Source organism: Pinus tabuliformis, chromosome 3_1, assembly GCF_031772625.1.
Source record: "Pinus tabuliformis cultivar Carrire ecotype Pingquan chromosome 3_1, CPIR1, whole genome shotgun sequence".
NCBI classification, from domain to species: domain Eukaryota; kingdom Viridiplantae; phylum Streptophyta; class Pinopsida; order Pinales; family Pinaceae; genus Pinus; species Pinus tabuliformis.
In genome coordinates, this window is record NC_142301.1 from 194,316,819 (window position 1) to 194,343,976 (window position 27,158).

A 27,158-nucleotide genomic window follows, 5' to 3' on the forward strand; every position below is an offset into this window, starting at 1 on the left:
CTTAGCTCCTCATCGGTATGATCTATCCATCTCACTTACTTTAAAGCATCAAAACAATTGCCTTCCTTGCCCCAATTAGAACTCTGTAGAAACTGTGCCTCATCCCTGAGCCCAAATTTTCCTTTCCCATTTTTTCAACAAAACTCACAAAAAACCAAATCAAATCCCCACACTTAATACCTAGCCTAAGATCAGTTGCAAATTTAGTCATCTCGAGCCTCATCGATTATCTTTTGCCGAGATTGACCCGGAGAGAGCCCTCTCCTATCCTCGTAGGGCTAGCTATGAGGCTGAGCGTGGTTTGATGTGGACCTAGAACCTTGTCTTTTCAGCCTGAGACAAATCTAGGCTCTAACAGGCAGCCCATATATAAACCTTTGAATCTTAGATTTCTCATCCTTGAGATATGGAACATACCTCAACACCCCTAGAAACATGGTGACATATTCTTCATTTGTTAATTACCCCATCTTAAGTTCACATAACTCTTTTTCCTTGCCATCATAATAATGCTCTGATAAATATTTCTCTCTGAACATATTTTCAAAATTTTCTCAATTTAACTCTTTCTCAACAATGCCTCTTAACATTAGTAAAATCTTCCCACCATACGAATGTTTTTTCATTCTAGCTGTAAGTGGAAATTCTGGCTCCATTTACTCAAAATAATCTGAAAAAAAATCAACATGGCTAACAACCGTGCTTTTGCATCCTTTGGTTTCTTCATTCCCAATCAAATGTCGGTGGCTTGGATTTCTTGAATTCATCAGGTGTGAAATTATTTTCCTTACTTCCTGACTGATGATGATGGTGATGATGGGAGTGATTTTTATAGGCCATTTTGTAACATCCTATCAATAGGCCTCCTAATGGGATCAATCAACATCCTTTTCCTCCTTATCATCATCTTGTAGAGATCCCTAAGCATATCTCTTACATTACCCATAGTTTCTGCCTGAATCTGCATCATCTAAGCCAGTTTTAGGAATGAATCACCCTAACCTCTTGTTGGAAAACGTTCACCTACAGATTGCTCCACCATGGCCTACGTTGATCACCTACAGGTTTCTCCCCTTTGCACCGGCATTGGTTCTAGAAATTCGGGAAAAAGAGAGGAATTATGGAATTTACTCTTCCAAAAGCTTCGAGAATTTGTTACAACCATTTAACTCAAATAAAATATTTGGATCCTATCCTACCCTACTTTGGAGTTTCCATCCCTTATCCTTTAATCCCATCCTCCCATAGAATGTGGATCTAAAACCTTAGATTGGTAATTAGATAAGAACTCTCGTCCTACCCCACTCCTCTATATATTTACCACCTTCCATATGCAAGAGGTTGGCTTTTGGAGAGTGATTTTACCCTTATGTTGTTGTGGTGAGAGGATTAATTTCATGCATTTAGGGTGATTGGAGGTGCACATTGTGACAAGGAAAGGACAAGTCAACGTCAAAGGATATTTTCTACAAGATCATCATCTATTTATGGTTGTGTTGATGGTGCCAAACCTACCAACATGTCAAGGGATCTCCTCGGTAAGATGTCCCGATTAGACCTCATACCATTTGGTGTAGGAGTCCCAGCAATGGGTCGTATGGTAATGCCTTGACCGCAGTTTCACACAGAGGAAAGTAAGATGTACCTATTGGTAGCAAGGGTGTTACATATGCAGTAAGTCAAGGAAGGTGCATGAGAGGTTCTAACACACGGAGGGTGAGATGAGTGCACCCCTTGGAAACCTATGATAACACGGAGTTAAGAAGGGAACACACGAGAAAAGATGCATCACAATATGGAGGGAAAGTTAGCTAGAACCAAAAATAATGGTTAAACCAACAACACATTTCAGAAAGATTCATATACAAAAATAGCTACACATGCATGTGTAAGAAAACAAATACATATATCATTTAGAGTACTCAAGATAGCTGAAATACAATACGACATATTCATGAAACATGTTGGTTCTGATATATTAAGAAATGTAAGTTCCAGTCATACAATACATCCATGTCCAACCACTAGTTCCGAAAGTGGAACGTTACAACCACAATCGCTTGCTCCTCCAAAGAGATATACTAGCTCTGCACAGTGGAGAAGCCAAGGCTCATTACAATATTGTCCAAGCTTTCTCTAAGATACTCCTATTGGAAGCTTGGCTAACCAAAAGCCTCTACAATGAGTTATGAGGGACTATTTATAGCAAAGGGTTGGGTGACCCTTGACATTCACCTTTGAGACTATTCATCTATCCTCATGACTCTTCAACTACTCTATGACTGTTACATTCAACTATTGAAACTTGAACTTCCACTTGACAAGACATTACATTACCATGCACCTGTGCCCATGTGAGACAAAATGGCTTGAGCAAGCCATACAAGACGCCACTGGCACTCGGAACATTGTGGTGAGACCAACTCTTTGACATCCTTGTGATGATCGAAGGGGGTGAGATGATGCCAAGCTTTGTCATATGTGGTGTTGTTTGTGCACTCAATGGTGACATCTTGCTGAAGTGAACTCTTACCTTCGTTGCATCTGGGTGCATTGATATGGCTCCTCTGTCCCACTCATCTGATAGCATGTGCATGGTCGTCCTGGGTGCAACCAGACCAACAACAGGTTGATGCATAGTGTCTACGTTCCTCTCCAAGCATGTCGTGGTGGTCATGTGCATCAACTTGTCAAACTATATGTTCAGCTCCAATTGGACTTGCTTCTTGTCTTCACCTCGGTGAGTGTGTTCAATGGGTTGGATCGCATGCGTGCACACAATGACATGCATGTTGTTGAATTCCCTTGCATGTGATCAAAAACACAACTCACCTTTTCTGCTCTGTGTCAGCTATTGGGATTGATCTATAACTTGTATGGGTGTCGTTTCATCCGTTCGTGCATGTTGCGGCCCTTGTTGTACCTGTTCATGCTGCAATGAATTCTATTGTCTATGAAAATCCTATTCTTCCTTGATTTGTTGCTTCATCACCTACAACTCCTTCTCTATTATTTTCTCTACCCTCGCGCAATCGTCTTGTCACGCCATCACCTCATAGCCTCAATATCCAAAGTTGCTTTCGTCATGAGTGGATCTACTTTGAACTTACAACTTTGCTTCGCCTCTATGATGTCAACAACCTTCCTTTTCCACTCGTCGCATGCAGGTGTGCTACTGACGGTGTTGCTTATTATGATGCTTCTACCAACTTATCTTGATGTCCTTGTCTATGAACAACTTGATGTCTTCACAGGTACGCAAGCTCATACACTTGCTTGGCTGCAACCCCCATTGTGCTCTCAATGATGTCCTTTGAGTCTTCTCTTCTGAATGCTATTGTACTTGTGCTATTGAGAGACACACGAACACCTATGATGCCTGGAGACATAGAAACACTCATGGAAAGCAATATGTCAGTTGAAAACCAAAAATAACGTGAGACCTGACTTGCAACATACATGTGTGACTGATCATGAAGGTTGCACAATTTCCATGAGGAGGTCAGGAGACTGACTGCCAAAACTGCGCAAGGTACAGTTTGGTCTATCTGGAGGCTAATTGACTGCTGGAACTGTGCAATGCACAGTCCAACTTGGTCTGTTAAGGACTGAAACTGGGCAATGCGCAATTTCAATCAGCAGTTGCATGCAACCAGTAAATTGCATTACAGAGTTTCTGGGACCAGCACGACAATGCCTCCAAGAATTGTGCAACGAAATCACGGAGGTTAGTGTTGGGCCAGACTTGTGAAATTTCTGGAGGGAAGGTAAAACCTTCACTTCCGAAAATGTGCAGTGCTAGCCAGGCAAGGGACGATCCAGGCCAGGGCAGCCCAGACCGGCCGATGGGCGACTGAGAACATGAGAATTCTGAATGCATGATGAGATGAGTGCAAACAAGATTGAATGATCATACATGCAAACAACAAGTACATGATTCAAAAATGAGAAACCATGCATGTGTGTGAAGCGAGTCGCCACAACAACGACTGTTCATGCAAAAGTAGTATCATGCATGCAACAGTAGTGAGATGCAAATGAAAACTAAAACGGTGCTTCTACAAGCTAACATACATCAAAATGATAATAAGCTCTCACTGAAATCAAGCAAACAACACTCACACAAAGAAAACCAGAAAAAGTGACAGAAAAGAAACACAAGACATGAAAAGTGGGCTTACCCCGAAACATCTGAGCTGAATGTGTGAACGACTCCTAGATGAAATGTGGGATGTTAGAGCTGCAAGGTCAATGTGAGGAATGAGCTCTATAGCATCTAGTTTATGAGTTTTGATAAAAACAGGGTTGTGATGTGCATGCCACAAATCTACGAAAAGCGACACTTGGATGGAGGTTTCTGAAATGATCCTTGGATGTAACCTATAGCTACTAAAAATAGATCCCTAAGTCAAGGGATGCATTTGCATGCTGCCTTGGGAGAAGAAATCAATGCATGCAAATTAGTTTTTCTCGGTCCCAAGTGGAATCGGTCAACCCAATGGCACATGCAACAGCGTGCCTGACTAATGGGAAATTTGTACATTTCTGGGAGGGAGCTGGGTTGGATTCCCATAGGGATTACATAATTTCTGGGTTGAGCAACTGACTGCTGTACAAAATTGTGCAATTTCTGGGCTAAGAAGTCCTACTGGGACAAATTGCACAATTTTTACAGTGAAGCTTGAAAGGCAAAATTGCGCAATTTTGGAGCCTAGCAGGTTGCTTGTTAAGATTGTGCAATTTCTGGAGGGAAGGTTGGTTCCCTTCCAAAATTGCACAATTTCTTGAAGGAGCTACTCAGCCTGCAACTAGACCAAGTCTGAAGAACATCCTATGAGGGTGATGCAACTAGCTATCATGCACAGGCTAAAAATCTACTAGAAAACCACTGAAGCTTGTGTACTTGACAGTGCAAGACATGCTGCTGAGGATGGTTGGTAGGGAGGCTCCAAAAAGAAGATAAGGAAAAATTTCGGAGGGTGGTTGTAGCCACTACGACACTTGGTGACACACTAGTAGAACTCCATCTCTCTGAATGGACCTTGCTCGTGAAAAGCAAGTCTAACACCTCCGAAATTATTGTTTAGTTCTCTATTCGTCGTGTTTCCACACTTGCTTGATTGTAAAATGTAGCATCTACCAAGCCCTTGGTTGGTCAACACACATTCCAAGCCGAGCCAACACAGTTGTTTCGATTGGGGATGAGGGGTATAATGGTGCACAAGTAGTATAGTCAGCATAGTTTTAGTTTCATCTCTACAGTTGCTTTGTTGCCACCAGGCCTGGACAATACCCCAACGGAGTCACACATGAACACAAGCATTGCTCCGCTATGAGCGAGCCTAGTTAGTACCCTAGTGGAGTTACTTGGATCACCTCTCTGCGCAGGAATCCTTTCTCTTATTTCACCTTATTCATTTTTCATTTTTTTGGAAAATTTTCACTTTTTCATTTTCATAATTGTGCATAGCACTTATTCATTTTAGAGGTAGAAGAGGGATCCTGACTTATTGAGAGTAGAAGAGGTTGTTCCTTCAAAGAAGTAGTTTATGTATATGTATGACGTGCTTGTTAAGGTTTTCCCCATAACCTTACTCGTCTTGACTGAGCTGACAAGGATTAACCCAAAAACAGCTGACTGGAGTTGGTGATACAAGTTAGTGCGCAAACATTGTGTTTTCACCAAGGTTCACTTCGAACAATACATATTTTCCATTGACGTATCATGGACTGAACAGATACCCAAATGTTGATAGTTGTACAAGTCCTCTTGTACTTTACCCAGCTTGTTTCAAGAGTCGCACACGGTCCATGCAAAAATAACCTACAAAAAGTAATAAGAAAACAAACCAAAAATTAAATCAAGAAGCATAAACAAATGCAAAACCAAAGCAAGTAACAAACAAGCAAGCAAGCAAACAAACACACAAGGAAAGAAGCAAGCATGCATGCAAGAAAATAACTCAAAAGGAAACACTACTCCTACTCCTAAGCTAACAGTGCCTGGGCCTGATCATGTGAAGTGATATTTCCAATGAAGCCACTGACGCATTGGTCAACCGATGTTGGTGAAGGCATGGTTCACGAAAATGATAGTTATGTGAACTAGCAAACAAGAAAGATATAGCAGTGAAAACAAACACACTCTGAGCTTACAAGTGTCCACAAAAAAAAAATGGGTGAAAGCACATGACATGCACTCTGTGGACTTGCCATGGTGTTGCGCTACACTACATGCAAATGTTGAGTGTATGCATTCTCTTGACTGTGACATGCAAGAAAATGTGAGAAAGGTAGACCACTTACATTGCACAAGTGTTCTTGTTGTGTAAGATTCCTTGAATGCATAAGTGATGGTATTGTGTAGTTTGAGTGGAGGAAGTGTAATTTGACTGTTTGGTTGATCTTCAATGCAATGCAGAGAATGAGGAGCCTTGAATGTTTCAACAATTTCCTGATGAGAAGTGAAACCAACCTCAGGAAAGTGAGGGTTTCGACTTCGTTGACAGATATATCATCATAGACCAGTGCCTTAGACAAATTAACAACAATTGAATCAACATCACGACCAGATGAAGAAGTAGAGAGATCATGACAACCAAGATTAGAAAATTCAGGATCTTTGTTGGCATCCTCATGATTTGATGAATCGGGTAAAGGGTATATGAGAAGTAAATGTATTCACCTTTTATATTTTCAGAAATGATAGATGACAGATTGAACAAATTTTCAGAGCAAGATGTCTCCTCTCAGCACTGTAATGATAGACTGACATCTGACATGTCCTGTGAATGATCAGAAGTAGAAACATCTGGAAATGAGTTTTCACAGGCGAAATCAGTTGGAAAAATCACAAGTGATGTCAGGATAAAGTGGATGAGGCGTGATTAGAAGGGAATAATCCTTCACAGTGGGTTCTTCTTTATATTCCTGCACACACTCATCATGAATGATCGCACAGGTTGGCTATGTAACACCAACTCCATCGACAACTTGATCCTTGTTCGCAGCAAGTGTGGATTCCAGAATGGAAGAACACAAGACAGTACAATCCAAAGGATCAATAGAACGTGGGAACGAAGGTTTAGGGAATAAATCCACATGACAACCAAATGGTTTGCAAGCCAAATCTGTGCAGATAATAAGAGCAGGTGGGTGGGAGGATGTACAGTTCAACAGATGTGTGTGCATGATCGCCACATCACTCTGCAGTGGTGGATCTATTTGATGAGGTGAAGGCGGACAATAACTTGTGGTAGTAGTTGTGCCTGATTGTGATTGCATAGATCCATAATCGAAGTGTGTTGAGAAAGGTTTGGATATGTGAAGAAGATAATCGAATATTTCATCGAGAAATTCCCAATCAATATCATCTTCAAGAAATCGGTATGCAAGATTACAAAAGCGTGGGTAAAACAGTTCAATGGATTCATCGGGTGCTTTTAGTAATTTTAGAATTTCTTAATCGAGTGCTTTAAGATTAAAGTGAATGAAAGCATGGTCTATCTCTGCAACTAGATGAGAAAGATAATGAATAGATTTTTTGGGCAGCGTGGCACACCAGTGCATTGGGTGCCCTCAAAGTGTGTAGATGAATAATGCAGAGGTCAAGTATTCTTCAAAGATTCCATGTCTTTTTCATGAGCCTACAACACCAACCACATGCCTAACCAAGGCTACATGGCCTCCTCCATCAAATGTTTTATGTGACAAGTTATCCGAGAGCTCTTCCGAGATTATGAATTCGTTTCCATAAGACATACACTCTGGAAGTGAGACTCCGTAGTTAGTCATGATAGATATGCAAAAAATCAAAATAGATGTGATGAATCAGATTGTCCTTTTCCCTTCTTCTAGTGCCAAAATGTTTACAGTGTTGGACCCGCTAGCATGTCAGGGGATCTCCCTGGTAAGAAGTCCCAATTATACCTTAGACCATTTGGTGTAGGAGTCCCAGCAGTGGGTCGTATGGTAATGCCTTGACCGCGGTTTCACGCATATGCAAGTAAGATGTCCCATTTGGTAGCAAAGGTGTGAAATATGCAGTAATTCAAGGAAGGTGCATGAGAGGTTCTAACACACGGAGGGTGCGGTGAGTGCGTCCCTTGGAAAACTATGATAGCACGGAGTTAAGAAGGGAACACATGAGAAAAGATGCATCACAACATGGAAGGAAAGTTAGCTAGCAATCCAAAGTGATGGTTAAACCAATAACACATTTCAAGAAGATTCATACATACATGTATAGAAATAGCTACACATGCATGCATAAGAAAACAGATACATATAGCATTTAGAGTACTCGAGATAGTTGAAATACAATACAACATATGCATGAAACGTGTTGTATTTTTTATATTAAGAAGTGTAAGTGCCAGTCATACAATACATCCATGTCCAACCACTAGTTCCGAGAGCGGAATGTTACATCCACAACCACCTGCTCCTCCAAAGAGATATACTAGCTTTGTGTAGTGGAGAAGTCAAGGCTCGTTACAATACTGTACAAGCATTCTCTAAGATACTCCTATCGGAAGCTTGGCTGACCAAAAGCCTCTATAATGAGTTATGAGGGACTATTTATAGCAAAGGTGGGGTGACCCTTGACATTACCCTTTGATATCGTTCATCTATCCTCATGACTCTTCAACTACTCTATGATTGTTACATTTAACTATCGACACTTGAACTTCCACTTGACAAGACATTACATTACAATGCACATGTGCTCATGTGAGACAAAATGGCTTGGTCAAGCCATGCAAGACATCAGTGACACTTGGAACGTTGTGGTGAGACCAACTCTTTGACATCTTTGTGATGGTCAAAGGTGGTGAGCTGATGCTAAGCTTGGTGTCTATGATGGTGTCCGTGCGTTGAATGGTGACATCTTGCTGAAGCGAACTCTTGCTTTTGTTGCATCTGGGTGAACAGATATGGCTCCTCTATACAACTCGTCTAATAGAATGGACATGGTTGTCCTGGGTGCAATAGGACTAGCAACATGTTGATGCATAGTGTCTACGCTACTCTCCATGCATGTGTTGGTGGTTGTGCACATCAACTTGTCAAAATACATGTTCATCTCTAGTTGGAATTGCTTCTTGTCTTCACCTCGGTGAGTGTTCAAAATGGATTGGGTCGCATGCATGCACACAATGGCATGCACGTTGTTGAATTCCCTTGCATCTGATCAATAGCACTACTCACCTTGTCTGCTCTGTGCATGTTGCGCCCCTTGTTGTACCTGTTCCTTTTACAACTCATTCTCTCATTTGTGTAGCTCCTCTTCCTCCTTGAGTTGCTACTTCATGACCAACAACTCCTTCTCTATTATTTTCTCTGCCCTCACACAATCGTCTTGTCATGCCATCACCTCATAGCGTTAATCTCCAAATTTGCTTTCATCATGAGTTGATCTAATTTGAACTTGCCGCTTTGCTTCACCTCTATGTTGTTAACAACCTTCCACTTGCACTCATCGCATGCGGGTGTGCTACTTTCTATTGCTGCTAATGGTGTTTCTTGTTGTGATGTTTCTTCCATCTTATCTTGATGTCCTTGTCTGTGAACAACTTGATGTCTTCATAGGTAGCCAAGCTTATAGACACCTTCTTGGCTGCAACCCCCATTGTGATCTCAACGGTGTCCTTTGACTTTGGCCATATGAAGGCCATTGTACTTGTGCTGCTGAGAGACAGATGAATGCCTGTGATGCTTGGAGACATAGAAACACTCATGGAAAGCAAGTTGTCAGTTGAAAACCAAAACAAACTTGAGAACTGACTTGCAACATACCTGTGTGACTGATCATGAATGTTGGGCAATTTTCGCCTGGAAGTCGGGAGACTAACTGCCAAAACTATGCAAGGCATAGCCTAGGCTATCTAGAGGCTAACTAACTACTAGAACTATGCAATGCACAGTCCAGCCTAGCCTGTTGAGGACTGAAACTGCACAATGCGCAATTTCAGTCAGCATTGACATGCAACCAGCAAACTACATTGCACAGTTTCTGGGGCCAGCATGACACTTCCTCCAAGAATTATGCAATGCAAGCCTGGAGGTCAGTGTTGGGATAGAATTTTTCAATATATAGAGGGAGAGTAGAACCTTCGCTTCCAGAAATGCACAGTGCTAGCTAGACAAGGGACGGTCCAGCTCATGGTAGCCGTGACCGGCCGACGGGTGACCGAAAATGTGAGAAGCCTAAATGCATGATGAGATGAGTGCAAACAAGAGTGAATGATGATACATGTGGACAGAAAGTGCAGGATTCATAAAAGAGGAAATCATGCATGTGTGTGAATCAACTCGCCACAACAATGACCGTTTGTGAAAAAACAGTGTCGTGCATGCAACAACAGTGAGATGCGAACGAAAAATGAAACGGTGCCTCTACAAGCTAACATACATCAAAACAAGAGCAAGCACTCACTCAAATCAAGCAAACAACACTCGCACAAAGAAAAATAGAAAAAGCAACATAAACACAATGCAAGACATGAAAAGCGGGCTTACTCCGAAACAACTAAGTTGAATGTGCCAATGACTCCTAGATGCAATGTGGGATGTTAGAGCTGCAAGTTTGATGTGAGGAATGAGCTCTACAACAACATTTTGATGAGTTTTCGTGCATGCCACAAATCTGGGAAAAGCAACACTTGGCGGGAGGTTTCTGGAATGATCCTTGCATGTAACCTCCAGCTACTAAAAGTAAATCCCTGAATCAAGGGACGCATTTGCATGCTGCCTTGGGAGAATAAGTCCATGCATGAAAATTAGTTTTGCTCAGTCCTGGGTGGAATCGGTCAACCCAATGGCACATGAAATACCCTGCTTGAATAATGGGAAATTTTGCACATTTTTGGGAGGGAGCTAGGCTGGCTGCCCAGAGGGATTGTGCAATTTCTGGGCTGAGCAGCTATCTACCCATAATTGCACAATTTTTGGTCTCAGCATTCCTACTAGGATAGATTACACAGTTTTTCGAGTGAAGCTTGGCAAGAATAATTTTGCAATTTAGAAGCCCAATAGGCTGCCAGTCAGGATTGCGCAATTTCTAGAGGGAAGGCTAGTTCCCCTCTAGAATTGTGCAATTTCTTGAAGGAGTTGCTCAGCCTACAAGTGGACCAAGTCTAGAGAAACATCTTGTGAGGGGGATGCAACAAGCGATCATGCACAGGCTTGAAATCTACTAGAAAAACACTGAAGCTCATGTACTTGACAGTGCAAGACATGCTTCTGAGGATGGTTGGTAGGGAGGCTCCAAAACGAAGCTAAGGAAAAATTTTGGAGGGTAGTTGTAGCTGCTACAACAAGTTGTAAACTCCTTCCATATATATTAATAGAAATAATTATATGTTTTCCTATATGTAATGTTATTATTTCATATATTTCAATACCATATTGATCTATTGAATAGAGTATATAGATGATACTACATAGGTCTCGTAGTTTCTTAGCTTATGTTATCTGACTGTGAAGGTTCTAATTTTGGCAATTAGAGATTGAATTGGAGCATTGAAGCTAAAGAAGGAGCGAAGCCCATGATGGATTCTAGGTAGGCTTCATTCTGTCATCCATTTACTTTAAGGAAAGCATTCGGTTCCTTGTCTCTCTATTGTTATAGGTTATCCACCAAACCTAGGAGAGATGCTTTTGTTTGCAATTGTAAATCCCATTTAAAAAATTGGTGACCATACTGGGGAACAATGTATTCCCTTGGTGGTTCCTTCATCCATTGTGTTTGATTACCTCCTTGATATACATTTGCTACTTTACGCAGCCAAGATCAAACCTAGGAAGTGATTTCATTGAGTCTATTTTTCAACTTTTGCACTGGAATCCTCTACTCCTTGACCAATGCACCCCTAGTGCCTCTCACGGAGCATTGCACCTCACCTTGGCTCACTCAGTACCTGGGTTGAAAAGAACTTGTGCCTCTTCTACACTAGTTTCGCCCTTATTTTTTGACAAAAAATTACCTTGTATTGATTATCTCATTGATCATCCTACTTCCAGCTTAGCTTCCCTAAGTCTTGAGTGCCTTGTGGTCTCTCTAAAGCCTCCATTTGGTTTGCATTTATGTTTGATTGACTTTGGTAAGGATTGGTTTCAATTTTTCTTTGTTCTTATAATTAGGTATCTTGCAAACTAATTTCATTTGGTCATTGGTCGCTTGAATGAATTGTTGTTCTATTCCTCATTCTAGAAATTGCATTTGAATCAAATACTAAACTTTTGCATCTTAGTTTTCCTCATTTCAAGCATTAAGTGTGTTGAAAAGAAAAATCTTTGCATTCACATCTAGGGTTTTGTGTGTCAAATTGGAATTCCCTAGTGTGAAATTACATGTTTTTTCTTTCATTTTTTCAAAACAAATTCCCCCTCAATCATCAAGGGAGGGGGGTGGGGGGTTTGAATTATGTATGAGTGTTAATCGCCTTTGAGTGTCATCTCTTTTGATATTTGAAATTTTAACCCAATTTCAGTTTGAATCCTTTGTTCATGAAATCTCAGATTAAGTTTGATTTCATTGGAATCATATTTTGTTTGTTTTGAATAATTTTCTAGCATAGATCACATTTTCATATTTAGCATTATCATTTTTGCAGCAGAAAAGGAAATTGTGTATAGATTAAATTTTCATAGTTTCCAGGGGAATCATACATAAATTACATTGCATGGTTTTGATTCTTTTAATGCTTTGAATTGAATTGGAATAGTGAAATTGAAACGTCTAGTTAGGAAAATCTTGTTTGCTACACATTTTATTGTTGCATCATTGTTTGCACCTCTTCCCTACACTAGATAGCTTTCATCGAATTTGAAAGAGTTATTTTTCTCATGCTAGATTTGCATTTTAGGATATTCAGATGGAATTGTGGTGAGCCAAAAACTGGAACATAATCAAAGATAAATAGTAAAATTTATTGAATCAACCTAAGGAGCATTTGTAACATTAATGGAAACATTTAGAGGTCTAGGCTACAGAAGTGTTCCGACAGTGTCAAACGTAGGAGTTATCATTGTTTGCTAGCATTGCATTCCAGAGGTGAAATCCTATTCCACTTATGTGAGTGTATAGGATTTTTCTCCACGTACCTTTGGGTATATTGGATGCTGCTCCATGCACATAAAGTATATGGGAACACTCTTATTAAACGGTTATGTATTAGACATTGCTACTACGAACTACACTCCTACATACCATTGAGTATATTTTTGGAGTCCCCCATAGGTTTCTATTCATCCATAGGTAACCGAGTCGATCGCCTTGCATATCGTGATACCTCAAACACAACATTCGCGGAGATTGCTTGGATTTACATTAATTCTTGGTTTTCCAAGGTGTATATTGAAGTTCACAATTGCTTGGTAAACCTTTATGTGTAGTTATCCCTTTTTTGTGTGTCTTTAATGATTATAACTTTAGAAATAAATTAAGAATAATTGAAACATAGTTACACTTACCAAATTACCTTTATAAAACTTAAACATATGCAGAATACATAATAAAATATGCACTGGAAAAACTTACAAGAGAAACAAAATTGTGTGGAACAAAATTTAGAATCCTCTACTTTATCATTAATGATCCAGAAAAGTTGTGTACATGGAATGCTTACAAAATTCTTATGCAAGTGTGAAACCATTCATAACTCATAGAAGAGAGCTATTTGTAATACTAGTTTAGACAGTGAACAAAATAGACCAAACTGATTACAAAAATAGCCTAAAACAAAATAGGAAAAGAAATTGTTGAACGATGTGTCCCTATTAGGGATAAAGTTGTTGATGAATGATCCTTTAAAAACTGCAATGCTATCTTCTTGTTGGGATGAAAAGTTAGTCAATTGTTTCACATAATTGATCCCACCTCTCTTCACTTGGTATCTCCAGATTTACCATTCTTCTAAATATCTCATCAACTTCGGTATACCTTTCAAAATTGGGTTTAGTGAGGAAAAGATGTCCAACTTCGTATTTGATTGTGAGGTCAGGGCTCAAAGCTTCCAAAAACTCTTTGCCAATAATCTGTCTTTTTATCCCTGCAAATTGACTGCTATCTGTTGCAATAGTATATAACTTTTCACAGTAATCCTCCAATTTGACTAACTGATCATTCGATGACATTAACCCTGGTAAACCTTTCTTATTCAACATACTGAATTTAGAATGAAACCTTCGGACTGCAATGTTCAAAGCTTCACATTTTGTTTTCAACTGAGTCAGTAGATTCTTCTTCATAAGGACTTTCTTAATTTCCAAAATAGTAGCTGTCCTATCTGGAATATTTATTTCTTGTAATTGTTGCTTAGTCTTAGAGTTTAATACTTTGATCATTCCCATTGCTTCTTCGGATTTTGTCTTCAATACTTCCCTCTGATTATCCATCTTTGTCCTGCATCTAGCAATTAACTCTTGCTGCTCAAAAATGATTTGTATGGATGGCCATACTTCTGTTATGGAGTGGCTGATATCTAACCAGATGTCCTCTTTGGCTTGGGCCAAAGTGTCTGCCATTAGAGTCTTACTCTCTAATTGTTTAACCTTAAGTTCTAACCTGTGTGATTTTTGCATTTCTTCTACATACAAGGTGTCATTTTTACCCTTTGTGACTCCAGGGTTTGGAACTTCTGGAGTAACTTTTCATTCTGTTGTTTTTGTGCCTGTAACTCCTATGATAACCTTGTTGTTTCAACTGTTGCTGATGATGAAGCAATGTCAGTGGAAGATGAGCTTGGCTCTATACATGCTATGGGAACTTTTGTTACTGGGGTCACAACAAGTTGTGTTGCCTCTTTTTCCTTGAGCAATTGTTCTATTTTCTCTTCCATATTCTTGATCTATAGGTTTTGCTCAATATGAGCATCAACAACTCCTCCTTGTTCTATTCATTTTCTTCCATCTCTCTGCTTTGTGGATCCTCAGTTGAAGATAGTTTCAACTATTTCTTCAAGGCTTCTATCTCTGAATTATTTTTCTTGAGTATTTCTTGAATTGCTTTACAGTCTTGGGGATCATATCCAGTTTTAACAATAATATTTTCTAAGGATTTTATTTTGTTATCTTTAGCCAAAGATGACATTTTTTCAATCTTAAGTTGTCATTGCACATTTGAAAAGACATTTCTGAGTTTAGAAAGAGTCATGGTGGTTGTAGTCATGGTTGAAAATAACATTTCACTTGATTTCCTATGAAAATCCATTTGATCAATAGGATGTATCTAGTTTACATCAAATGAAAATATGGTCTTCTTATAATCTGTTATGGATTTGGGAAATGGAATATGAGCCTACAAAAAAGCCATTTTCATCCTTCCCCTTTCACTGTCAAAGGCAGAGAGAAATCTGTGATGAGAGGTGGATGTCTGTTTCAAAAAATGATTGTACACTTGTGACTTGAGACTTTCATTCTTTTGTTTAATTTACAGAAATTTTTAGAAGATGTTAGTATCTTTTGTTGAGCTGATCTCAGTTGACTGAATAATCTTCATAGGTTTAGCTGAAGAAGGAGTTGAAGAAGTAGAGTGAGGTTTGGGATCAGTGGTCCCTGCTAATGAAATATCTTCTAAATCTCCAAGATCAATTATTTCTGGTGGCTTTCTCCTTGATGACATTGACAATCTGGTGTTCAATTTCTTCTGTAGTATAGAATACTCTTTAATTGTTTCTATAGTTGACTGAGTTTCCTCTCTGGCTCTTTTGTGTTGAGTACTCTGAGTGACTGGAGTATTTACCTGTGGAGTGGTTATAACCTATTCATCTGCTTCTAAGAGAGTTCCTTCAGACCATTTCTCCTGGTTCATAAACTTCTCCAATTCTGGCCTGGGAGTATGATTGTAAGGTGTTTCCTTCAATTGAACTCTTAGGGCTGAAATGATCCCAAAAGGATCATAAGACTAGGTGAAGCTTGGCTGGAGGTTCATATTCTTCAACAATTTTTCTGCCTTTGTGCCTGCAGACCGAGTATTATAGATGAATGTCCCTACCTTGGCTTTGAGTTTGAACTGTGACTTTTTCTTACCTAAGACAAAATGGAGTTCATCCATATTTATCATCTACCTGATGTATTCCAGTGAGAATATCCTCATTGGCACATACTTAGGCAGTTTGTATGGAGCTAACTCACTGCCATATATCTTGATTTCAGTGTAATTCTGGTACAGATACCAGTCACCAGTCTTGGTCTGTTCAGATAGGTGCAATGTTTTCTTAATTTCTTCTCCAATTCTAGGCTCTGCCTGGCTATTAAGTAATTGAAGAACTGGATGTACAAAAGAATCTATAAACTGAGAGAATGTAAACTTTGATGATGTTGCTCTGACTAACTATGTCCAATGAATCACTGATTGATTCACTCCTTGCTTATATTGCTTATTGAGAGGAATGTGCAATGAATCTCCCTGCTAAAACAAAATCAAATGAATTATGACTGAGCTATATCTGAACACTCCTTGTGTGGTAAGATTCATAAATTGTTCATGTATATTATCATCCAAGAAAGGTTGATATTCCATACTGAAAATGGAAAAAAATCCAAGCATGGATTCAACAACAAGTTGATCATTTTCATAGCCTAAGAGGTATGACAACAAGGAGATGATATGTCTAGTGGCTTCAGGGAATATAGAAGATGAATAAGGTGGGTTTCTCTTGGGTAATTCAACATTTTCTGGTAGAAAGAGTTCAAAAATAAGGGCTCTCTATGGGAAGGTGAGTTTATTATAAAAGTCCATGAGAGCTGCTGGTGAGAAATAGCTTAGGGAGTCAGATGAAGGTATCATTAGCATTTGGTTTATACTCTAAGCAGTAATGGTGATCAAGATGTTTCCATCTTGAATCATCACTATTCTTTGCACAGGATCATACCTGGCTTGACACCAAGTGATAAAATCAGGGAAATGATGAGTTTTGGGAAAGGAGAACAGGGGAAAAAGTGTCTCCCAGAAACAAATGGGATCTTCCTTATCTGTGTATTTATGCTTTAGCCACAGATGCAATTCATGGAAATCGAATTCGCATTCACAGTCTGTGACTTTGAACAGGGAGTCTACAAGGGGAAGATGATCCAAGTTGATCAAGGCTGTAGATGGATTCTCTTCTTCAATAGTTTTCTGTGTTTTAGTTTTTGGGGCCATCTTGCTGTAAGGGAGGAAATAGAAAAATTGATTCAACTGAAGGATGAATGACAAGAAAAATATAAACAAGGCGATTAGAGCTCTTGGCGAAATGGATCGAAGCAGAAAAGTAGTAAATGGTAGAGCCATGGGCTATTTATAAGTATAATTTAGCTTAATTTACCGTTTAAAACTTGACTGTAGGAAATTTATTACAGAGGAGCGGGTTTAATTTTCCAACAGGAGGGTAAAACAGTTAAATGAGGTTGGCAACGGGATGGGAGCGTATGGCGCAAAAACTTTATGACATGGTGTATTATGAGTGGATGACAGATAATGGTGGGTAACATATTTATGACGTGGTGGCTTCTGTATGGAGAAGGGGGTAACAGGAAAATGATATGGCACAAGGGCGCAGTCAACCATTGGAAGGTTGAAAACCACCGGTGGGATTTCGGGGGGGTGAGGTGATTTATGGTTTTACACTTTGGGGGTCCAAAATGCCATGAGAGTGCCACGTAGCAAAAATAGGTGGCCATTGAAACATCTTTTTGGACCCCCCCCCTCACATTAATGGGAAATGATTAAAGGGGGGCCGAAATGATACCTTCATCATTGATCCAGACGACGTTGATTGTTTCCTTTGAAAAGTGTCGAGCATTTATTTTTTGTCGATTTAACGTTTTGTCGTTTTGCGACTTTAGACAATTAAGCACCTTTTCCCTTTATGAACCATATGATAGAAGAAAATTAATGGCGCATTTAAACTAGCTGCCTGAAATTTATTTGATTTTCAACTAAAGCAATATTTTTGTTCTTTTGTTTGCTTGCCTAACATTTTATTTGGTTTTGCCTTCCTTTTTTAGGGCAATCTAACCTATCATTTTTTTTGATATGGACATGATATAAAATATTCCTAACATTTTGTTTTGTATTTTTCTTTTTGTCCATATCCTAACTTAACATTTTAACATATATATATATATATATATATATATATATATATATATCGAGAGAGATCGAGAGAGAGAGAGAGAGAGATTTCTAATATGCTAACTTATAAAAACCAATATTGTTACAACATAGCCACCGGCACATTGGTTGACCCACGTTGGTGAAGGCTTGGTCCGCGAGCAACACAGTTACATGAACCAGCAAGCAAGAAAGATATAACAATGAAGACAACCACACTTCGTGCTCTAAGATGCCCACGAGACATAAGTGAGTGCAAGTGTATGAAGAGAAATCCTTGGACATATCACGGAGCTATGCGTCACTACGTGTAGCTTTGAAGCATAAGCACACTCTTGATTTTGACATGAAGGCAAATGAAAGAAATGAAGACAACTTGCATCGTGCACGTGTGCTTTCAATGTAAGATTCCTCCAATGCATGAGTGATAGGATTGTGTAGTTTGAGTGGATGAAGCATGATCTATGTGTGAGATTGATCTTCAATGCATACAGATGAGTGATGAGGATCCTTGGGTGATTGAACAATTTCCTTATCGGAAGTGAGACTAACCCCAAGAGAGTGAGGGCCTGACAGAACCATTAGTTCGGGCTGAAGTGCCTCGATAGTCTTGGGTGTTTCAAATTCATCATCTGATAGATCATCATAAACCGATGGCTTCAAAAAATCAACTGCGATAGGAACATGATCGTGATCGAATATGGGAGAAAATGGATCACGACAGCCACGATCATAAAAATCAATGATTTCATCGGCATCCTCATGATCTGATAAATTAAATAGAGAGGTAGATGAGAAGCAAATAAATCCATCCTCTTTGTTTCCAAAAAAGGCAGATGAATAATCAAGTGGATTTTCAATGAATAACTTATCTTCTCCATTGTTGGATGATGGACTTACATCTAGTGTCCCGCGAGTGATAAAAAATGGGTGCATCCATGGATGAAGATACACATGGGAAATCATGGATGAACGGTTCACCGAAGATGTTAGGAAAGAATGGAGGAGGCTCGGATGGAAGGAAGTCATCCTTCGTCAATTGTTGATGCTCAAGCTCCCACTCATACTCTTCAAGAAGGACAACGCATGCTGGTTGTGCAACACCAACTCCCTCAATGTCTTGTTCCTCGTTCACAACAAGTGTAGAGTCTAGAATGGAAGAACACAAGACAGTATCATCCGGAGGAACAACCGAGTGTGAAGATGGAGGTTGTGGAACAAAATGCACATGATGAATCAATGGAATCACAAAAAAATATGCGTGAAAATTAAGTGAAGTGATGTTGGTAGGATGTGGCAACTGAATAGGTGTGTGAGCGTGATCTTCAACGTCACTCTACAGTGGTGGAGTTGTTTGATAAGGGGATGACAGATAGTCAATTTGTGAAAGTGACCACATCTCTCTGGGATTATGCAGCTCCATCACTAAAGAATGTTGAGTGAGGCTTCATTTCAAACTTATTCTCAGGATGAGCAGATTTCTTAACACAACACTCAAATCAGTCCCAAAGATAGAAAAATTTCATTTGGCTTTTCGGGGCTTGAAACTGCAAGTCACGGAAGGGCTGCCAAAAATCCATAGTCAATTCATGTGAAGCCTTCCATTGTTGTAAAAATTTTTGTTCTAGATGGTCTGGATCAAAATGATGGAAAGTGTCTTCAATGAGATCACATAAGTGCTCAAGTGAGTGCATGCTGTCAGTCAGTAGGCTGCACAACCATTGAAGTGGAGATTCGTGAAGTGTGTATGCAAGCAGGAAGATGACTTGTTTGTAAGAACTCAAGCCAGGCCACTTCACCTTCACCATCATACGTGTAAGTGGACAAGAGATCAAAGAACTACCTCATGATGGTGACATCTTCATGATTCGAAAAACAACGTGGAGGGAGAAGAGTGCAAGAAACCATGAAAGATATGCAAAGGTTCAAAATAGGATGAGAGAACACAGCTTGTCTTCTAGCCCTCCTTCTAGCACCAGACATGTTGATGGTGTTGGACCCACCAACATGTCAAGGGATCTCCCCAGTAAGAAGTCCCAATTACACCTCATACCATTTGGTGCAGGAGTCCTAGTAGTGGGTCGTATGGTAATTCCTTGACCATGGTTTTGCATAGAGGAAAGTAAGATAACTCTGTTGGTAGCAAAGGTGTGAAAACTGCAACGAGCCAAGGAGGGTGCATGAGAGGTTCTAACACACAGGGCTTGAGATGAGTACGCCACTTGGAAACCTGTGATAGCACGCAGTTAAGAAGGGAACACACGAACAAAGATACATCACAACATGGAATTAAAGTTAGCAAGCAATCCAAAGTGATGGTTAAACCAACAGCACATTTCAGAAAGATTCATACATACATACACAGATAGTTATACATGCATGCGTAAGTAAACAAATACAAATATCATTTAGAGTAAACCAGATAGCATAGAATACAATACAACATATGTGTGAAACATGCTGGCTCTTGTTGTATTAATAAGTGTAAGTTCCAGTCATACAATACATCCATGTTCAACCACTAGTTCCGATAGTGGAACGTTACAGCCACAATCGCCTGCTCCTCCAAAGAGATGTACTAGCTCTGCGTAGTGGATAAGCCAAGGCTCGTTACAATACTATCCAATCTCTCTCCAAGATAGTCTTATCGGAAGCTTGGCTTACCAAAACCATATACAATGAGTTATGAGGGACTATTTATAGCAAAGGGTAGGGTGACCCTTGACATTCCCCTTTGTGACAGTTCAACTACCCTCATGAATCTTCATCTACTCTATGACTGTTACATCCAACTATCAACACTTGACTTACACTTGACATGATGTTATATTACAAGGCACATGTACCCATGTGAGACAAAATGGCTTGATAAAGGCATGCTAGACATCACTCTGACTTAGACAACCATGGAAGTCTAACTCCTCAACATCCTTGCTATGGTCAACAATAATGATGTCAAGATCAATATTCCTTGATGGTGTCTATTTGGTCCAAGGTCACATCTTTTTGGAACCTGACTCTTGCCTCCATAACATCCAGGTACACTGCTCGGGATCCTCTGTCCAACTCATCTGTAAGCATGCACATCATTATCTTCAATGCGGCCAAACCAGCGACATACTTTTGCAAGATGTTTGCTCTAATGGCCAAGTCTGGGCTAGTAGCAACGCACATCAAATTGTTGAAGTGTGAGTCAATATCTATTTAGACTTGTGCCTTTGTCTTCTCTTGGGTGATATTCCCAATAGAAGGGATCGCATGTGTGCACACCACAACATCCATACTCTTGAACACATGTGCATGGGAAGCCTGTATACTAGTGATGAGCTGGGGAGCTCTTCATAGTTCTCGATCTGACTCCGAATATGTGCCTTCAGCTCGACCAAACTGGCCTTCATCATCTTTGGCAAGTGAAGTAGGGCTCCCTTGTATCTCATCGTCCATGCTTGCATGTAATCAACATCAACATGAAAGTTCGTCAAGATACGTGCTCTTCTAGCACATCGTTGTTGCCATCCGTTGAGATGGACGACTGCCTTATGCATGGTGCCAAACTTGGAGTACAACACTTACATAACTATGTCAAGGGAAAATACTTCATCTAGTATTGCATTCTTTAGTTCAGCTCCAGTGGACATTGTCACCAACTCTCCTCCTAGCTTGGCCGACTGTAGTTCCTTAGCCATTATCTCATTCTCAACTATTAAAAAGAAAACGCTTGAGCTAGTGGCTTTGGCATACACTCTAATTGCATCAGGAAAGCTGTTGGATGTTTGCGGACATCGGACATGATCACTTGTTCCTCAACTTTTGCAGGAGATGTATGATCTTCTGGAGTCGACACTCTACGAGACTACACAACTCTATGCTGAGACTCGTCGAATGAGATGTCGTGCATCTCTTCTCCTAGCTGATCTCTAAGGATCTCAGTGCCTCCTCAATCTCTTGAGACTTTCTCATCATCTGGATGTGGTGAAGTAGGTAAGTCGACCTCTTGGTGGTGAGGCATAAGGTTGATGTCTTGTACCAATTCCCATTGCTCCATATTAGTAATCCAATTGTTGAAGTGTTTTTTCGATCTCATGAGTGAATTCTTGCTCCCATAATGGTTCACCCTATTTTCCTTATGTCAGCCATTCTGATGAATCCAGTACCTGTACGGGCGCTCTTTCACCAATTTTCACATGTTGCATCCCCTGCTACACCTATTGCTGTTGTGCTTCCTTCTCCTATTTGTGTAGCTCTTGTTCCTTCCGGATTTTCTCCTTCAACTCATACAACTCCTTCTCTGCTTCTCCCATTTTTCTCTTCTCCCTCTACCTTTATGGGATTCACTTGTCACGTTGTTGCCTCTTCACCTTTATAGCCATCGCTACTTTCTCTACCAATGGATCTGCTCAGAAATTTCTGTTTTTCTCTTCCTCTTGCCCTTGTCACACACTGGTATGCTTGCCTCTACTGCTACTATTGCTGGTGCTGGTGCTATCTGGGATGTTGCTTCACATTGCTTCGCTAACCACTCAGTAGTGAAGCCGACCGGTTCATTGAGTCTGGAGGATTTGTAATAGTATCTCCATGGGTCGTCCTCCACCCAATGACACACCTTGTGGATTTAGTTGAAATGTACTCTTGTGCAGTGATATTTCACAATGCAATATGGGTCATATGGATTGTAACTTCAGAGGTTGAAAGGATACTTCTTCATCAGCTCTGCCTCAACATCTGCTTTCTTGAATCTTCGAATCTCATATAACCCAATCCAAAATGGAAGAGCGGGCCAAGGCACCTTCTTCTTCCGGTGAAGTCTAGCTATCAATCTTGCTGAGATGTGATATGTTGTTGTGTATGGAGCATGATTGCTCAGAGGTCTTTGTTTCAGCCGGATGTATACCCCAGGAAGTTTGTACACCCCTCCACGCGGGGGGGGACTTGTCCCCCCCACGGGGGTCCGGGGAGGGGAAATCCCCCCCGGCTGGGGGGTCCGGGGGCTAGCGGTCCCCCGGCGGGGGCTCGGGGGCAATGCCCCCGAAGCTAAAAACAAATGTAAAATTGCCTTGTAAAAGTATAGTAATTTCTAGTCAATCTGGGTCGTTAATTAGGCGGATGATCTGACAGTAGAACTTATGTTTAGTTTAGGGATTTTTGCCCTGGAAGGCAACCCCTCTCTTTGTATGAGGGTATTGTATTTTGAGGCTGTAAAATAGATGTGTATTTGGTGAGCAAGAAACAGAGAGGTGATACTGTGAGAGAAAACAGAGGATATTACAGCAGATTTGCTGCAGGTTGTGTCTCTTCATTTTGTTGGATAATAGAAAGGAAGGACTGGCTGTTCAGGGTGGACGTAGCTCAAACTCAGTGAACCACGTATATCTGTGTCTCTCTTGTTTTGTGCATTCTCTGTGTTTATATTTCTGCAATATTTTATGTGTTCCATTTCTCCGTAATATATAATTTTCTAACAACTGGTATCAGAGCCGAAGGTTTATTTGGCTGATAAACTCGCAGGAAAGAAGGGTTCCTGGTTCAAGTGGGAGCAATGGCGGAAGATGGTAAGTTTAGGGTCGAGAAATTTAATGGCCAAAACTTCTCGCTGTGGAAGATGCAGATGCAAGATTATCTATATCAGAAATATCTATACCTATCATTGGGCGGAAAAACAAAGATGCCGACGAGTATGAAAGATGAAGAATGGAACCTTCTCGACAGAAAGGTACTCGGAACAATACGGTTGTGCCTTGCTACGTCAGTCGCCTTCAACATTTCAAATGAAACCACGACAGAGGGTTTGATGCAGACATTGTCGAAACTATATGAAAAACCCTCGGCTTCAAACAAGGTATTTCTTATGAAACGGTTATTTAATATGAATATCTCAGAAGGTGGATCTGTTGCAAACCATTTAAATGATTTTAATACAGTTACAAGTCAGTTAAGTTCTGTAGGGTTAAACTTTGATGATGAAGTTAGAGCTCTGTTATTCTTGTGCTCATTGCCAGAAAGTTGGAATGGTTTGGTAATGGCCATTAGTAACTCCGTTTTTGGATCTAGTACTTTAAAGTTTGATGATGTTGTCGGTGCTATCCTTAGCGAGGAAATGCGACGGAAAAGCTCCGGTGAGACATCAGGAAATGCTTTGAGTGCAGAGTATAGAGGAAGAAAAATGGAAAGAGGAAAGAGCTCAGGATATCGCAGTAAATCAAGGAAAGGCAAATCCAAGTCCAAATCGGGGATAGTGTGCTGGAAATGTAGAAAGAAAGGACACCTAAAGAAAGACTGTAGATCTAGGAAGGGAAAAGAAGGAGATTCACAGCAAGAAAACAATCATGAAGCAAATGTGACAGGTGAGGTGTTACAAGATGCTTTGATTCTTTCTTTCGAAAATATTACTGATTCCTGGGTGGTACATTCAGGGGCTTCATTCCATGCCACACCTGATAAGAAATACTTTCATGACTATGTTCAAGGAGATTTTGGAGAAGTTCGTCTGGGTGATGATAAACCCTGTAAAATCGTTGGAATGGGTAAGGTTCTTGTAAAATATCAGAATGGAAACCAATGGCTATTAAAGGAGGTAAGGCATGTTCCAGATCTAAAGAAAAATCTGATTTCAACAGAGCAGTTAGGCGATGAAGGTTCTTTCACAGATAAAGCTTGGAAGGTCACCAAAGGGGCCCTGGTAATAGCAAAAGGCGAAAAGGTTGGTACATTGTATTTATGCAATGGTATTTCTAACTCTGTTAATGCTTTAACTTCCAAAGGAGCAGATGCAGCATTATGGCATCATAGGCTCGGACACATGAGTGAAAAGGGGATGAAGATTATTCACTCAAGGAATTTTTTGTCGGGTTTGAAGAATTTTGATTTGGACTTCTGTGAGAATTGCATTTAAGGAAAACAGAAGAGAGTCAGATTTCTCAGAGTTGGGAAAGAAAAGAAGAATGAAAAATTAGAGCTTGTGCATACAGATGTATGGGGACCTGCTCAGGTATCATCTCTCGGTGGCTTCCGTTATTATGTTACTTTTATTGATGATGCAACTAGAAAAACTTGGATTTATTGTATTAAGAATAAATATGATGTATTTGATACTTTCAAGAAATGGAAAGCTTTGGTTGATATTGAGACTGGAAAGAAAATGAAGTGTCTTAGATCAGACAATGGAGGTGAATATTGCAGCAAAGAGTTTGATAGGTACTGTTCAGAGTATGGAATTCGCAGAGAGAAGACAATTCCAAGAACACCACAAGAAAATGGTGTGTCAGAAAGGATGAACAAAACAATCATGGAGTGTGCAAGGTGCATGAGATTGCATGAAGGATTGCCTTTACAGTTTTGGGTAGATGCTGTAGATACTGCTGTTTATCTAATAAACAGAGGGCCTTCAAGTTCCTTGGATGGTGGTGTTCCAGAGGAAGCATGGACAGGTAAAAAGGTAAACTACTCCTTTTTAAAGTCTTTTGGTTGTGAGGCCTTTGTCCATATTGATAAAGAAAATAGAACAAAGCTTGAGGCAAAGTCAAAGAAATGTACCTTTATTGGATATGGTGTTAATGATTTTGGTTATCACTTATGATTACGAAAATCACAAAATCATTAGAAGCAAAGATGTAATATTCAATGAAAAGGTCTTGTATAAGAATCAGTTGCAGGAAAAGAAACAGGAAAAGGAAAACAAGGAATACGCAGTTCTTGATGAAATCACTGAAAAAGGAAAGGTGCCTGAAAATAATAATAATCAACAACCACAACAACAACAACCACCACAACAACAACAACCACCACAAAAACAACAGGCACCCTAAACACCTGAAAGTGGTGTTAGAAGATCTACCAGGATAAGTAGACCCCCTGAACGATACTCTCCTTCATTATATTATTTATTGTTGAATGATTCCGGTGAACCCGAATGTTATGAAGAAGAAATGCAGGTTGAAAGCAGGAAGAAGTGGGAGGTAGCCATGGAAGAAGAGATGGACTCCTTAATGCATAACCAGACTTGGGATTTAGTCAGGTTGCCTGTAGGAAAAGCTACATTGAAGAATAAATGGGTTTACAGGCTAAAGGAAGAAGATGGAGGAAAACAGAGGTATAAATCTAGACTTGTGGTGAAGGGGTTTGCACAAAAGAAAGCTATTGATTTTGATGAAATATTTTCTCCTGTTGTTAAAATGACTTCAATAAGAACCATTTTAAGTCTTGTAGCAGCTGAAGATTTACCTCTTGAGCAGTTAGATGTAAAGACAACCTTTCTCCATGGGGATTTGGAGGAAGAGATATATATGCAGCAGCCACAAGGATATGAGGTGAAAGGGAAGGAAAAACTATTGTGCAGGTTGAAGAAGAGCTTGTATGGCTTAAAATAGGCTCCAAGGCAGTGGTATCTAAAATTTGACAAGTTTATGTCTGAACAAGGTTATACTAGATGTCACTCTGATCATTGTGTTTATTTGAAAAAGCAAAATGATGGCAGCTATATTATATTGTTATTGTATGTAGATGACATGCTTGTTGCAGGATCTAACATGCAGGAAATAAATGTGCTCAAAAGAAAATTGGAAAATTCATTTGCAATGAAGGATTTGGGAGCTGTAAAACAAATCCTTGGTATGAGAGTAACTAGAGACAGGAAAAATCGTAAATTAACATTGTCTCAGAATGAGTACATACAAAAGGTGTTGAAAATATTTAACATGCACAATGCAAAACCAATTAGTACACCTTTTGCTAGCCATTTCAAACTTAGCAAGGAAATGTGCCCAAAGACCCAAGAAAACATGGATTATATGTCTAAAGTTCCATATGCATCAGCAGTTGGAAGCTTAATGTATGCAATGGTCTGCACAAGGCCTGATATTGCACATGCAGTGGGAGTTGTAAGAAGGTACATGAACAATCCAGGAAAGGAACATTGGGTGGCAGTGAAATGGATTGTCAGATATTTGAAAGGTACCACAAATAAAGAATTATGCTTTAGTGGTTCAAACATCTCCCTACAAGGATATGTTGATGCAGATATGGTAGGTGACAAAGATAACAGGAGGAGCACTATAGGATATGTATT